The sequence below is a fragment of the Microchirus variegatus genome (assembly GCF_963457635.1).
Source record: "Microchirus variegatus genome assembly, chromosome: 3".
Lineage (NCBI taxonomy): Eukaryota > Metazoa > Chordata > Actinopteri > Pleuronectiformes > Soleidae > Microchirus > Microchirus variegatus.
The window spans coordinates 31,530,021-31,547,827 of NC_139804.1; positions in this window are offsets into that span (position 1 = coordinate 31,530,021).

Genomic DNA, 17,807 nt, shown 5'->3' on the forward strand with positions numbered 1-17,807 from the left:
ACCATAAAATGTTTGCAGGTGGAGCCCCAGAGCAGAAGGGGCTGGAATTTTTTTTGATTTTTTTTGTTTTTTCTTGGTCCAAAATTTGACAAAACCATCATACGATAGTATGTCGTTCAAAATTTTAAAACAAAATTTGACCCAAAATTTTTGGTCCAAAATTTGAACAAATCTTTGACAAAAAAAATTTGGTCCAAAATTTGACAAAAAACTCATACTTTACTATGTTGTCCAAAATTAGATTTTTTTTTTTTTTTTTTTACAAATTGAGTATAGCATGTTATAGCAAACTAAGGAAGTGATTTCAATGAAAACAAAGTGAGGACCGGCCAAAATGTCCTCACTTCGTTAAAGTGACCTCACTTTGTTGGTTAAAAACCCTCACTGGTCCTCAGTATGCCGCAAGTACAAGAACACACACACAGACACACACAGACACACACAGACACACACACACACACACACACACACACATTCATACAGTGCTTCTATAGCTCGTGCTTTTTTGCCTATCACTCATATTCACACATTGCCACCACTGATCCCAGGGGCAATGTCTGGCTCAGTATTTTTGCCCAAGGACACTAACAAGTGGCTCAATCAGGAATCAAACCACCAACCAATTAGTGGACAAGCCACAGGCGCCCCCTACTTGACCCAGTTAGGAACAACTTGTTCGTGTAGCGTTAAGTGACTCATGGATTTAATTCCTCGTGTTTTTCTACATGGTACAGCTGCACAGTGCACTCTTTTGCTTCAAGCGGATGTACAGGAGTTATTGCAGGCATTTCCAAAAGAAAATTATCTTACTTCAATGTTTCTACACACGACATATGAGACGAACAGTAACCTGATGCCTTACTGCCCAAGAACTGCCATTATTAAAGAGAGTATGATGACTTGGTAGACTGTTCTTTCTACAAACTGTAGCTGGTGAAAAAAAGTAAAAGAGTTAAAAAGAGATACAACAAAGATTTCCAGTCAGACACAAGGTCGGGATATTACAATTCATGGTGTGTATTTTAACCTTTAGGTCTTGCTCTTAAGTCGGCATGTTTCTTTGACAAAATATACAGCGAACAGCTCTTTTGCAGCTGCTTTTTCATATGAAAAATGACAGGTAGTAAAAAAAATAACACTATCTTCCAAGAACAAATCAGCGACACAGGCACAATATCAAATTCCAAAGTCACAACACCATCTACTCCTCAAGGTTCGGCCTTATTTCTGCATTCCAAAAAAAGGGTTATAGGACACACAAATGATCAACTCAACTTCATAACACATCCAGTTTCATTTTATATGATGTAACAGAATCATCGGTTGATGACTGACCGAAATGCAAGAACAACAACTCAAGGGATAGTGCAGCTAAAAATCCAATCCAATGAGGCTACAGATGGTCAAAAACTTCCAATTAAGATGCAAGAATCACACATAGAACACAGTTAACAAAACAAGACGACCGGGAAGGGAAGTGACAGCTGAGGGAACCACGTGTAAATGATTTAAAGTTTCTATTATCGCTGTTTTTTTGGTGTGTATCTGCGTCATTACCTTGTTTATGAAGCCTGACGGTTCGAAACAAACAGTTCAGCCATTGCTGAGAACGTTGTGTTTTATTGTAATCTCGGGGCTCAACGAGATCACTGAAAATCCCGTAATAGTTACGTAAGCATCGGTTCTCGTGAACAACCGATCGTTCTGCTCCGGGCGGTAGTCCGGGCACATCCGGTTGCGTACATTGAACCGCAGAAGAAGAATAACGTCCGTTGTGGAGGTGCAACAGTGTCTTCTGACTCTGGGTCTGACTCCGGTTTAAAGTCATAAATGGGACTGCGGCGGGGAGTCATGAAGAAGCTGTTTTTAAACACTGTTAAAACAATGTTTTGATAATGAGGAGCAGTGCATCCGCCGTTCCAGAGGGGGGCGCTGCGCTTCTGAGAACGGATGTGCTGGATAGTACTGGCCAATCACAAGACTATGTCTTCTGGGGGTGAAAGTTCACTCTGAAATCTCGCAGCAGAAAAACACTGTCAGAAAAGAGGATTTCTACCGGCTAGTTTACAGCAACTAGGAGGTTTTTGACCATAAAAACAAGTTAATATATGTAAGTAGACCTCCATAACTAACATTTATGTGCAACAGGACCACTCTATGTGACCTTTAACAAAGGTGAAATATACAATACAAAATAAAACAGGAAGTTCAGACAACAGAATATACAGAGAGAGAAACTACAAAATAAGACACTAATAAATACAAGTGACAAGACAAAAATAAATCTGTAACCAAAGTCCAAAGATAAACTACTAGAGATAAAGACTAATACTAGACAAAGACTAACGGTAGACAAAGACTAGTCCAATAGATCAGAAACATGAGAAAAAAAATCAAAGGGTGAAGGTCATGAGTTCAACCTGCAAAACCTGTCCATTTCTCTCCTCATCTGTCCTTCCAGTTGCCACTTAATTCCAACATCATACCTCATACTTCAGCCACCTAAGGCTCCAGTAGGGGGGGGAAGATAATTGCTCATCACTCTTCATACCCCATGTTATATAATTAGCAGGGAGTGATGATTGAGAGATGGGTGCATTGCCAATCTCAAGTATGTTTTCCTCCAGCAAAAAAACGCATTTTAAATATGAATTGTGTGATTGAAATGAGGTGAAATGATACGCCAGTTCAGTCTAATTATAAAGCTCGGCAAACATTAATCACCCTGATCTCGCCCCGTCCGTTTATCGACACCTGCTTCTCTGATCATCTTCTCGTGTATCTCTTTCGATTCCCCCCCCCACGCCTTCACCACTCCCCGTCCTCCCCCGAAAATTTGATTATCTGAAATGTGTATTGTTTGGGAGTAAGTCAGACGCCACAAGATAAGCAAGCACAAGTGATCCGCTTCTCGAATGTGGCATAGAAAATGCGGCGCGCGGTGACGCAAACAGACAAAAAACAACACTGTAAATGCTCTAACGTCATGTCCTATTTTGTAATTAACACTTTTTTATTGACGCACTCAGAATACAAATAAGACCTGTGGGCCAGGAATTGCGTACAGGGGAAAACCACGGAGCCAGGAAATTAGTTTTGCAGTCACGGATAAAACACAGCACAGAGTTATTGAACGTTTCGTTTTTTTTTACATTACAAACATTTTTTAACATCGCTTTATGGCACATCACAGATTCAACAGAGAACGTGGGCGATGTGTTTAATATCCACTGTCAAACTGACAGAGGCCGAGAGAACAAGATCAATAACACGGCGCCTTGCGTGAATGATGAATATGATGAACAAGAGATAATGGATGTGCATGAACCATGTGCACTGAATTTTAAACTTTGTGGATACACAACAGCAGCACTGTTGCAAAGAGTATCTTAGACGTGCTTTGTAAAAGCTTAGGAGAGCTAATAACCAATTAAAGAACAACTACAGAGCGAGACTCCATGTGGTTTCCAGGTCCATAAATATTGGGACATCAACACGATTCTCTTCTTTTTGGCTCTATACACCACTGCAATGGATTTGAAATGAAACAAACAAGACGTACTTTAACGGCACACTTTCAGCTTGAATTTGAGGGTATTAACATCCAGAACAAGTGAACGGTGTAGGAATTACAACACTTTCTACATGTGCCTCCCACTTTTTAGGGGACCATTTCATTTCAAATCCATTGTGGTGGTGTATAGAGCCAGAAAGAGGAGAATTGTGTCAATGTCCCAATATTTATGGACCTGACTGTATGTTGTGATTTGTGATTTATTAGATTTGATATCTTACAGCATGAACCTGACAAGTAGACTCAATCCATGTAACAAAGACAGATTCATAAATAATTGTTGCCAACTACTGACTAAAGGCTCCTTTTTATGTTATCAACAAAACACAGTATTAAAGTGGTTGCTTCCTTTTTTTATTTGATTTTTTTTTTGCATTTTCTATGCATTTTTCCTCTCATGTCAGAGAGGAAAATTTGCTTTTGATCGATGACTTTTCTCTCTGAGACAGTCAGTCCTCTCTGCCTCCACACCCCAGGACAGAGAAGATCTGAGGCCTCCCAGAGATCAGCCACCCGGTGATGTAACCCCAGGCAATACAGTTATTTCATCCCTGTGTATGATGCCATTTCACTTTCCTTAAGCCCATCTTCCTTCCTACTGTGCACTGGGTCACTGTAGCCATGCTGTTTCCTTTGCCCCACAAAGTCACTCCATCATCAACTCCCCTCAAGGTTAGGTCTTATGTACACTGTAAATAATTTCTGTAAATTTAGGGCAGAATTTCAACAGTATAAAGGTGGTTTTTTTTGCCTGTTCATTTAGATTTTTTGACACATTTCTCTGATATTGCAGATGCAGTAGATGTTTACAACACTGCGATACAGGCTAGATTAAGACACCTCGTGTCTTTGAGTGAGCCTTAACTCCTGCCGATGTTCTTGGCCTTTGACACAGTTGACAGTGAGCTGACTTTAGTCTCAAAAACAAAAAGTATCTCGGAATGACTTGAAATTTACCATCATAATAGTCGGCATCGACCTGTAAAAGGATCCTTTAAAAATATTTGCAAACTTCTTAAGGAATAATTTTAATGAATTTTTGAAATTGAGGAAATTATCCATTTGCTGTGATGCACTTTGAGAATTAGCTGACTTTAGTCTCAAAACAAAAAGTATCTCGGAATGACTTGAAATTTACCATCATAATAGTCGGCATCGCCCTGAACAAGGATCTGTTGAAAATATTTGCAAATCTCTTAAGGAATAATTTTAATGAATTTTTGAAATTCAGGAAATTATCCATTTGCCCTGATGCACTTTGAGAATGAGCTGACTTTAGTCTCAAAACAAAAAGTATCTCAGAATGACTTCAAATTCACCATTATAATAGTCGGCATTTCCCTGAACAAGGATCTGTTGAAAATATTTGCAAATCTCGTAAGGAATAATTTAAATTAATTTTTGAAATTCAGGAAATGATCCATTTGCCCTGATGCACTTTGAGAATGAGCTGACTTTAGTCTCAAAACAAAAAGTATGTCGGAATGACTTGAAATTCACCATCATAATAGTTGGCATCGCCTTGAACAAGGATCCGTTGAAAATATTTGTAAACCTCTTAAGGAATAATTTGCAACATATTCCAGTGTTAACAATGACGCCCAGTCCCGTGACTCCCTTTCTGGGTCAAACCCACCATCTGAACAGTGTGGAATGATAAAATGGCCTCCGTCGCAGGGATTTTTCCATTAGAAAACTATGATGATTGATCAAAGTTGTGCATTAATTCCAATCCTGGAGGGACTGGCTTTTTTTTTTTTTTTTTTTTAAATAAATGTAATTACTTTTATTAAGGAAAATAAGAATCTGGAACTGGAGAAATGTAGTCAATTTAAACCATGTAGGCTCCATGGATTTCCAAATGAATGAAATCAATCAGAAAAAAAAGAAAATAAGTCCACCATCCTTCAACAAGCACTCTCAAAATCAAATAGTGTTTGGTAATTCACAACTTTTTGTCCATGATTCTTCCATTTCCTTGTATTTAATTGCCATATGTTGTATTGCTATGTTTTATATTATTGTACAAGAATCTAGCTCCTTCAGCGATAAACGCATCACGATGCTTTTGGCAACCTCGTTGCTCATCACAAAGGCAGCTGTTTGATGTCAATTCCACACCCTCAGTACAGCGGGACATCTGAAAACACCTGCTATAACTTCAACACATGCTATGGGACACGTGCCCAGCACAAAGCCTGAAGGCATCACTTGTCACGTCTTGAAACGCGGACAATTTCCTACCCCCTACACTTTGTGAACGGCATAATATCATGAATCAGGTCATTCCTCTGCTCACTGAAGCAGTATTGTCTGCTTCTTCAGAGCTCTACTTCAGCGATTAAGGGGATGACACTTGAAGACAGACAGTCATCGCACTCCAGGCGTATTCTCCAGGCAACGCCCCTATTCTCTTGTTCCCTCTGCTCTTCTTTCCTTTCCTCAGTGACTTGAATTTAATCAGCCTTCCTCCATACAGAGCGGTGGCTCCAAGAGGTGGCTGAGTGAGAGGTTTTTGTAAGAGGAGAGAGACAGACCATGAGTGTGTGTGTGTGTGTGTGTGTGACAATGAACTGATCATTGTCTAACTCTGAAGGACAACAACACAGTCCATCATGTTTTTACATCACAGCATCATGAAACAGTCACGATGATCAACAGCACATTTGTTTTCCGCCATCACGTCTTCACGTGTGTTGCCCTTCACTCAACTCAACTGTTGCCGTTTCGCATTACATTTGTTTGTGGAAACATTTTGAACACAAACTACAACACCCACGACAGTGTGCATTATATATTAAAGGTCACATAGAGTGGTCCTGTTGCACATATATGTGAGTTATGGAGGTCTACTTACATATATTAAGTTGTTTTTATGGTCAAAATCCTCCTAGTTGATGTAAACGAGCCAATTGAAATCTGTCCTTTTCAAAGCGATTGTCAGTCGCGCTACTTCAGCCATAAATCTCGCCCGAGAAGACAGAGTGTGTTGTGATTGGCCAGCCAGCGTAGAGCCTTCCCACCTGTGTTGTGATTGGTCAGGTATCTGGAAGTGACGTAATCTATCACGTCAGCTCTCAGAAGCGCAGCTCCCTCTCTGGAGCGGTGGATGCACTGCTACTCATTATCAAAACATTGTTTTAACAGTGTTTAAAAATAGCTTCGTCACGACTCCCCGCCACAGTCCCTTTTATGACTTTAAACCAGAGTCAGACCCAGAGTCAGAAGACACTGTTGCTCGTGAAACACCTCCACAACGGACGTTATTCTTCTTCTGCGGTTCAATGTACGCAACCGGATGTGCCCGGACTACCGCCCAGAGCAGGACGATCGGTTGTTCAGGAGAACCGCTGCTTACGTAACTATAACGGGATTTTCAGTGATCTCGTTGAGCCCCGAGATTACAATAAAACACAACGTTCTCAGCAATGGCTGAACTGTTTGTTTCGAACCGTCAGGCTTCATAAACAAGGTAATGACGCAGATACACACCAAAAAAAACAGCGATAATAGGAACTTCCGGTCTAGTTCCGCTTTAAAAGAAACACGATTTGCCTTTTAACTTCTTTGTGGATTGCGACCGTCCAAACACACAAACTGAAAACAACAAACTTGTATGCTTGAATCACAAAATAAACCTTATAAATCCCTGAGAAAATCCGCCACAGTAATGACATTGAACGCGACAACTCCGCCTTCCCCATTCCTGTTGGAAATTTAAAATATCTCAACCTTGGATATGGAGGCGTTCTGCTGACTGCCCCATAAATGAAATTCATTGGAATCTCCACCTCTCCGAGTCTTTCGAAGCCACTCCATCATGTTTCATATGATAAATGGTCACGCTCTCCAGAACAAATAATTATTTTTGCCTGAAATGTCCTATGTTTCATTTCGCCTGCATTTGCATAAGCTCAAGTGGATGCTATTACTGAAAAGGGTCCATCGCCAAATGCCTTATTTCAAACGAGAGGCTGAGCTCGCATGGAAACTTTTCTTTCTTTTTCAAAATACTTTAAAAAGTTGGCCATGACCAACCAAACGATGGCCCACAAGGTACTGTATATGCATAAACCTTTGTACACCCACCCACCAGGCAGGGGTTATGTTCGACTATTAGCTATGATGACAATAATAGGATGGTAAATTATTTTTGCAGAGGTGACTCTCTGGGAGCAGAATGGACAGTTCTAATTCCCCCTAGCACTAACAGGATTCAAACACATTTAACGTTATTTATTTATTCAATTGGTGCATAATTGGGCCCACGGTTGGTGTAGTAGTTTGCACTCTCGCCTTTGCAGCAAGAAGACCTGGGTTCCTGGGTTTGTGTGCATGTACAATTACAGTCTCCACTTACTTTATTAGGAACACATGTTCAACTTTTCAATATGCAAAAATCTGTTCAGCCAATCACACGCTGTCGTCTCAATGCTTTTAGGCAACCAGCTGAAGCTCAAACCCAGCATCGTGATGGGGGAGAAAAGTGATTTATTAAAAGTACTTTGAACACAGTGAGTTTGTTGGTGCAAGACAGGAGGGTCTGAGTTTTTCGTAAACCGCTGATCTGCTGGGATTTTCACACACAACCACTTCTAGAGTTTACAGAGAATAGTCTGAAATAGAGAAAATACCCAGGGATCTAACAGTTGGGCGTTAAAAATGCACGTTGTTGATACCAGAGGTCACAGGAGAACAGGCAGTTTTGAAATGAGAGAAGGTAAACAATAATTCAAATAACCACTTGTTACAAATGAGGCCGACTAGACTTTCTCTGAAAGCACAGCACGTCGATCCTTGAAGAAAAATAGGCCACAGCAGCAAAAGACTGCATGCATATAACGTGCACAGTAACCATGGAAGGGGGAATTTTACTTATGCATTAAACTCACAACATGAGCACACACACACAGTGGATGCAGGACCGGTGGGCGATGGGGTTTGCATACATTGCTCAGGGGGAAATTCAGTCCCAGGATTTGCAGTGGCAACCCTCCAGTTACAAGCCCATTCCCCTTCCTCTTGGCCATGGGCTGACCCCTAAGTAAGTCCAATTGCCTACAGCAAACTCAGGAATATGACTATGACACGGATGACTGAGAGCCTTCAACAGCATATGAATGATGACACATTTGCACAAGCGAACTTTACGCGACAGAAAAATCCCAATGATTTCTGAAAGCTGGGAAGTTGCAGGTCAAAGCCAACGTGTGGTTATTGCGGTTATTTCACTCGCGATGTTGCAGGAAGACGGCGAATCAGCGTCTTTGTCACAAGACAGGAGAAAGTTGGAAAAACACCTGTACATAGATTGCATTTTTTGACCTGTTTTTGGACATTGAGACAAAAACTCAAACAAATGTTATTTTAAGATGTTAATAAACTATTTTGACATACAGTAAATTGTAAATAACTGCCAGATATTGAAAGTTGTTCTGGAAAAGAGGGCAAAACCACATCGTCTGGCTCTTTTATGGTTAGAATTAGGAAAAAAAAAGTCCAGACGGACATTTTGAGGCTAAGTTGTTAAAGGGTTTAACTAGAGGTAGACTGATAATTGGGCCTATATTTGATCAGTTCAGTTATTTTTCATTAGATGGAGGAAGAAAGAAAATTGGCTAAATATATGGGCCCACATATATATGGCTACAGAAAAAAACTCTAATTTAAACTACTTTGAATATATTGATGTTTTTATACAATGTCCCTGCAAAGGCAATGTTTGTCCAGAAACAGTCATTCCCTCCCTTGCTTGTCCTTGTCCTTGTCAACAGACGTTGCATTCATTAGTAAACCTCTAGGATTGGACTTGTTGTTTGAAGGCTAACATCTATTATGAATCTTTAAGTACACACAACAAAGAAGAAGGACAAGGATGCTTCCATAATCACACGGAAAGGAAAGTCATTCAAAGATCTGCCTATTTCTTACAGTAGTGTCTGAACATTTAGGTCTTTCATGGCAACAGACAGGTAAGCTACTGCATTTAAAAGCAGTCCTCACATCTCTGTAGCACACACTGATACTTGGCGCTCCTCGCCGTCATTGTGTCATTCCTATGCTCCGCGTTCTGCCCATTAATGTCTACAATATTGGACGCCGTCCAGGATTAAACTGTAGAACGCGGCATCGCTGCAGGTAATGTGAAATATTACTGTGTAGTTATATTTTGCCATTACAAGAAAGGAGCTGGCTGCCATCTTGAGATTGAAAGTTATGGCATCATAAACAAGGCCTTTGCAACACTTTGGCTTTGATCTGTGCCTTATTGAATCCAACTAATGAGTTTTTGATGATGACCTGAAACTACCTGACAAACCGCTCGGCTGACTGAAAGTTGTTTTTGAAGATGGATGTACACAGTATTTTTAAGTACATAACTGCGAGACGCGTGTCGCCTCATTGACTTGCTTTTTTAATTAGACACAGTTAAAAGTGCATTTCTTTACATAGGTTTATTTATTCAAGGCAAAGCTTAGTGGATTTAAATCAAGATGCAGCAGCCGTTTTCAAACTGTTGACCTGATTCTAAATACATGGCAGCGTATGTTTTTTTTGTTTTTTTTTAAATAAGAGATGACCATTACTGATAACATATAATAATAGTACCTATGTTTTCTCCAACCTCCAACAACAAAATGATGGCGTAGCCCATGACTGTGATTTACAGGGAATTATTGTGCTCAATCCCAAAGTGCAGTTGTGAATTAATGTGAAAAATACAAATAATCTATACGAAAAAAATCAAAAAAAAAATCAAGTTAGCTTCCTCGCAACCAACTTCTAACTGATACGCACACACCTCCAGTAGTAGGAGGTGTGTGCCTCCTTATATGGGCCCCATGCCCCTATGATTCACATAGACAAGCAACCACCATAAATCATCACAGATATGATGAATGTATAAAATAACCCACTGGAAAATAAAGCAAAAAGTATGTGTGCTCCATGACAGTGACAGGGTCTACTCCTATTCAAATTCAAATACATGCCCACAATAAGCATTTACATGTGTATCTCAAAACCAATGGAGGCCTCAATGAGAAACCTTACTGAAAATAGAAAACTAGCAATGTTATACTCCATTTATGTATTTAGGGGTTATAAAAGACAACATGAAGCTGCCACCATTACTCGTGATGTTTTCCAGTCTCTGCAAAAAAAAGTGTTATTTTGCCAAATGAGCCCTTGAAACAAAACAAATACTTGGTGGTGAAGGTGTGTACTTGAGGCTTTAAAAAAAAAAAAAAAAAAAATCATGATTATATTAACAATGTTCCAAACAACATTCTACAAGTGTAGTCTCTTGAGATGATGACAGCACACAATAAAACAGCTCTGAGTAGACAACTATATAGCTTCTGTGTGTGATAAATAAAAAAAGCCTCTGGAATATGGCTATGATTACCTCCTAGTAGTAGTAGTAGAAGTAGCCTCAGATACACATTTCACTTTATAGGAAAATGCTCTCATCTCAAAAAAGCAAACAGACAAGCGTGTGCTCCCACCGCTATAACTTGTCAAAACAAATGAACACTTTAATTTGCCAAAAAAAATCGAGAGTAACATGTAACACAGATTGGGAGGGATTGTAGAGATGGAAAGAAAACCATGATCTCCTAAATCTCTACGCGTTTCGGAATGTCATGTTGATTTTTTCAATCTCTGATCTCAAGCGGCAGTTAGGTGTGAAGGACTGGGATCATGTCCAACTGTTTCTTCAGTCGTGCTGTAAACACAGTCACACTGGTGTAGATCGTGAATACAACTGTTATAATATAAATAACTGCCTGGTAAATAACATCCGCTAATGTGAAATGAAAACCTATTCAGGACCTTCAGGTTCATCTCAACAAGGACAATAACCCCAATCTCACAGTTCCCTGTGAAAGTGGTTACCGACGGTTACAATTAGCTGTATTTAAAGCTCCCATAGAACGGAAGTTCCAATTAACGCTGGGTTTTTTTTGTGTGTGTATCTGCGCCATTACCTAAAGCTGGGTTTTATTGTATTCTCGAGCTCTACAAGTGGTCTGAAAAAGCCTAGTATCGTTGCGTAAGGATCCCGTCTGCTGAACAGCAGATCCTCCTGCTCCGGGCACTAGCCCGGGCACATCCGGTTGCGTACATTGAACCGCAGAAGAAGAAGAACGTCCGTTGTGGACGTGTTTCACTTGCGACGGTGTCTTCTGACTCTAGGTCTGACTCTGGGTTTTGATAATGAGGAGCAGTGCATCCACCGTTCCAGAGGGGGGAGCTGCGCTACTGAGAGCTGACGTGCTAATTACGTCACTTCCAGTTATTGGCCAATCGCAAGACAGTTGGGAAGGCTCTCGTTGGCTGGCCAATCACAACACAGTTCTGTCTTCTGGGTGTGAGATTGTCTGAAACAGCACGGCTGACGAGAGCTTCAGTGAGAAGAGATTTGGATCGGCTCGTTTACAGCAACTAGGAGGTTTTTGACCATAAAAACAAGTTACTGTATGTAAGTAGACCTCCATATCTCACATATATGTGCGATAGAACCTTTGGATCAAGCAGTAACACTTCAATGTTTAAACCAACTAACATCTCACGTTTGACCTGACAATTCATAGTTTGAATGAATACCGTCTCACAGAGAGCATTATATTGAGCTTTGGGAACGATGGTAACTGTTGGTTTTTATTGGATAACTTTCATTTCACTGTTTTGTTAAACATGACACTTCCCAGTAAATCGTTTCTTTTTTTTTTTTACAATTGTGGTTGTAAAGTTTTAAAGGGAAGCGTTTATTTTTGCACTACTTATTCTGACAGGCACTGTGAAGCAGGTGGATGAATGTAGGCGACGTTGTTTAGAGCACAATGAAATCAGCAAGCATGTATTCCAGCTGCATAGTAAGACCGAGCCACGTGTCAAGAGTACAGGATGATAACAAGGCTTTGCTGAGACGCTTTTGTCAGATAAAAGACTTTGCGATGCAAACATCACAAGTGAGCCGATATTGGTGGGTTACTATGTGTCATAAAATCCAGTTTACAAGAAACATGACGTACAAAGTCGAGAAAACATTTGTAGGGAGTTGCAAAGAAGGTACAACTTTGAACCTTTAGAACACAGAGCACTAGGGCTGATTTTTTTCCATTACTGTGTATAAACGTCCAGAATATGCAGAAGCTATGAGAGGCTTTGTGCAATATAGAGTGTCTTATATCCTTTTTTCAGCACAACCTAGACAATCTGATATCTGAGGATGAAGCACCACAGCAGTTCAATCACCCTGCCAAAACAGCCCTGTTCAGAACACTCTGTTTAGTAATATCTCTTTAGGTCCACCTTAAAAAAAAGTAAAAACGAAAATTAAGGGACAGGAAATGACATCAGCCACAGAGGCTACTAGGAGCTAACAGCAGTTAGCATTTGGAAAAGTGATCATTTGCAGGCTCTAGCAGGCACATTGCCATCATATATAACATGTATCCACTGGACAGATAAATCCTCTGAGGCTGGAAGTTTGTGTAGAACTCTGTGCTGCACTGTGGAGCCAAGAATATAACTTTTTGTGGACTTCTGGTTTTCGGATACCGTCGACCCTCGCTAGCATTCTCGGGTGATTTACGGACAAAGCAGTGCTCAGCGAGACAACAATTCCAAGAATTTAGCGCATTGTGACGTCCCAATGAGAACAGAAGTCAACATCGCGTGTTTTATCTCCTGCACAGACTGAGGAGGACCACACAAACATGAGTGAGTCATCTTTTTTCACACTTTGCCCACTGATAGGGCCTCCAGAGTCCAAAATATTTAAATGATTAAAAAGTTGATTTGGCAGAATATGTCCCCTTTAAAGCCTGAATATGTGACCTATAAAACACACCACCCCCAGGATGTCCATATAAGGAGTTGTGTATTATTCCCAGAGCAATTTAACCATGAGTGCACCTGCGGGACAGATCCATGCCATGCGAGTACTAAGGGTAAATGAAAAGCAAACAAACAACATCTTCATATTATATATTATATATGACAGAGATGCTGTTTTTGATCACATGCAGTGGCGAGAACACTGTGAGCCCCCACAGTGCGATTAAATCTCTGAAAATTTATACCACGTCTCATCAAGGGTTCGAGATGATTATCTCAGTCTCATAAAAAAGCAACCATCAGATGATGTTACAGCAGATACTGTTCCACACGTGTGTGCGTCTGCAGGTAGAGTCAGTATTCTGTACCTGCATGTTTTCTGTCCCTCCCCTGGGTCCCGTCCCAATGATCCAGTAACAAGCCATCTGTCATTGTCATTGTAATTAATCTGGTGCTGTTTAGTGGATAATGAGATGCTGTCGAGGGTTTTTTTTCGTGCAGCTTCACTTCCCCGAGACTCGTGTCTCCTCTCCGTCAGAGCGATGAGAAGAAGGACGGATGTGATAGAGTCTTACTGCGTTGGTACTGCCGGGGCCGGTGTCGGCGTACAGATGGCTTGGATATTTACTCTGAGACATTCACCTGCTCCCCGAGAACGAGCGCTCATCACTTGAAAAATCGAGCATTCGTGACACGAGTGCTTAAAGCAATCAGCAACAAAGAGGGTTTATGTCTCACATTGGACAAATCAGACATGATGGATGTGGAGATTTAAATTGTCTCGATCTAACATACTGGAAATTTGATTGGTGGTGGCTTTCCTACTATTTACGAGATTATTTGTGTCTATTCTGCTGAAGCTAATCTGACGGAGTCTGCACACAAGTCGGAATATCTTCCGCATGTGCAGAAATTAAAGGCTCGACCGGGAAAAACTGCTTCTGCTTGGAATGGAAATTGCTCTGCCACATGTGATATCTCATGCTAAGGCTTTGCTCTGAAAAAAAAATCCTTCAAAATTCATAGTGGGATTGTATTGTTGGCGGGGATGAATTTCATTTTCACTCTGTGACAGGCACAGACAGTGTCATGGCCTGTGGAATTTCCCAGGTAAACACCGGGACGACACGTGATCTCCAATTTGCCACCGATGCGTTTTATGTATGACCTGCCACTGGCTTTATTACAACATCTCACAGTTTTTCTAACACCTCATGACAGATCTGTGAATTGATCACTCCAATGGAATATATCAAGCCGAGCACTGACGGCGGAGAGCGGGAGAATGTGATGACATGAGAAAATTGGTGTAGTGCCTCTACGCAGTATACCTTTCTTTGAAAAAAAAGAAAAAGAAAATATAGCACAAAATCAATCAGTGCCGTCAAAGAAATACGGCAGCGCAATGTACCAACAGAGCCGTGACAACTGAGTGATGGAGAGAAAGCACACGGTTTGACAGTATAAGGAACGAAGCTATTAAGCACAATTTACTTTATTCTCCAACAGCAACGCTTCACTTTTCAATCATGTCAGCTGATGACAGCGTCGTGAGCCAATCAAGTCCAAGGAAACGAGGTTCGGAGACAACAATGCAGAATGTGAGCAGAATTTTCAAGGTGATATATAAAAAAATAAATAAAAAAATAAATCTTGTGCCAGGGTTCATGCTGCAGCATTGATCTGCTGCATGCATGACGTAGCTCTGCTGTTCACACAGGGAGCGTGTGTGCTGTGCGGCTTTATGACATGTTTGACAAAACGCTTGCCTTTGAAAAAGCATACATCTTACTTATATAGCACTGTGCAGAAACCTTAAGCCCCCATTGGATGTGTTGTTTTAGCAATGCTATAAGGACAATAGAGGATATTTATTTCTATTGCACAGAAAACAGACCTTACACTTGAACAGTAACGCAGCTCTGTTAATGCTGGAGTGGAACCTTAAATAATGTTACTGGTAAATCCTACCAATTCATTCAAAGAAATATCTGCTGTAAAAAACGTCTATTATGCCAGTTTAATTCAAGACATGCTTGAGCATTACATACACATGCTGTACAATGAGTTAAACTCATTGACAGCTCGCTAATATATAAGAGCAGCTTTAAGTCGCATCACTTCATTCCACATTCCAATGATCACAGCATTTGACAGTCAGAAAAAACAACAAAGCTGGTGGTGCCTGAAACTTTTACACAGTACTGTAGGTACTCTCAATACTGCTCTGTGCTGTACTCAACTAGATACCAGGACTGATATCTGACGATATGTCACAATTGAGCTTAACGAAAATGGAATCTCGGCACTGAAATGACTTAATATAGGCTAGAGGCCTATTTCCTAAAAGACAGTTGTGTGGCTCACACAGTGGAGACAGAGTGCTTACGTCTCATTACTGTAACTCACAGACTGTTTGTGATGTAGAAAATTAAAAAAAAATATGCACATACGGCATCTGTCCAGATGAGATTGACCGTGTGACCCTATTGGAAAGGATAAGAAGACAAATGGATAGATGGATACCGGAAATCAGAGAAATAGAGCTTTGCGCCCATATATTTATCATTACATTAGCCCTCAGGACTTCCGTGGAACGACGCAGTGCAATCACAGACAAGATTCACCAGTGCGTTTCCATGACGACTGACCGGAAAAAGACGCACACATACACAGTACACAGACACTGGTTATTGTAGCGCTGCTCTTTTCGTATAAGAAACAGACCGCTCCAGTTCGACTGTAGGCTTGTTAACGGTGCTAAATTAGCCAAGGCAGCTAACAGAGCTAACTGGTCAACGGTGCCTGGAATCCGGTGCCACGGCATGTAAACATGATGTCACGCGCATCTTTTCCCGGTCAGTCGTCATGGAAACGCGTCATGCATAACGTTGACGCTATTAATTTGTTGTGGTTGTTGTTGGTGCGCATGTACATGTATGTTGTCATGTATGCACTAAGGTATTTGGCATTTTTTTTAAACAGAAGCTTCTGAATATGTCCAAGACAAGGAAGTTTATCTTATCTTATCTATGATCAGCATTTGCAACCAAACCCATATTAATTGTGAACCTCACCCATTCTCTCTGAAGCATCAAACATGGTTTAAATTCACTTCAGAGGTAGCCGATCCGGGGTGATGAGTAAAAATGACTCAACATTGTGTCTACAACGGCTGAAGCTGTGCACTCTTGTTGGCTGGATTGATGGCTAACAGTGGAAGGTAGTCAGTGGGTGCTGAAGTCAAGCATCATTCCTGTGGCCAAGCACCCCAGGTATGTGGTTAATGACAGCAAAGAAAGCAGTGTGTATGTGAACCACTTGCTCAATGAGGCTCTGCAGTGTGTTGGGAAAGAAAAGAAAAGACAACGAGAGATCACTCCACTGAACTACAACGTACCATCACAAACTCAGTTTTTAATGTGGATTCCAGCTGATTTCAGATACTGCAGACTGGAAATGTGCTCGACGGTGTTATCATGTCTTTAATATCAATAAATCTGCATTCGATTCAAGCCTTTGCGAAATGAGTTCATACAATGCTGATTAAGCCTATCAGACTCTCTCTCTGTTTCTGAGTGCAGTGATTTTGAATCTCTTGTGTCACCCAGCCACATCCCTGCGCTGCACACAGGAAGCGATTTGTTGAACACGAAGACTTGCAGAGAATCACAAAGTGACAACAGAATTGATGGTTTTAAATTAAAACGTTAACAGTGTACAGCAATAAAAACCATTGCGGCTGCTTGAGTAAGTGAAGCCTGATTTCTCCTCTGGGCCAGAAATGGGCAGAAAAAACACTCTTTCCTCTCGTCTGTCATGCACCTGTATCGTGGACACCGTTATATTTTGTCATGCTGTGTGATTGGTGGTCACTGTCTCTATTCAGTGTGACCTTCAACTGTTGGACTCAGTGATTGATTCAATCATTAAGGTGATTTTCAATCCTCACACTGCCGTTGTCCAACAACTGAATCAAGAACTCCAACTAATCCATTCATTGTCAAGCAGCACATGCAGAGATTCAAATGTGTGTATCTGTGTTAAAGCTCCCATAGAGTGGTCCTATCGCACATGAGTTATGGAGGTCTATATATATTAACTTGTGTTTATGATCAAAAACCTCCTAGTTGCTGTAAACGAGCCAATAGAAATCTCTCCTCACTGAAGCTCTCGTCAGCCACAGTGTTTCAGACTGAAATCTCACCCCCAGAAGACAGACTGTGTTGTGATTGGCCAGCAAACAAGAGCTTTCCCAACTGTCTTATGGTTGGCCAGTACCTGGAAGTGACGTAATTAGCACACCAGCTCTCAAAGGTGTAGCTCCCCCTCTGGAACGGTGGATGCACTGCTACTCATTATCAAAACATTGTTTTAACAATGTTTA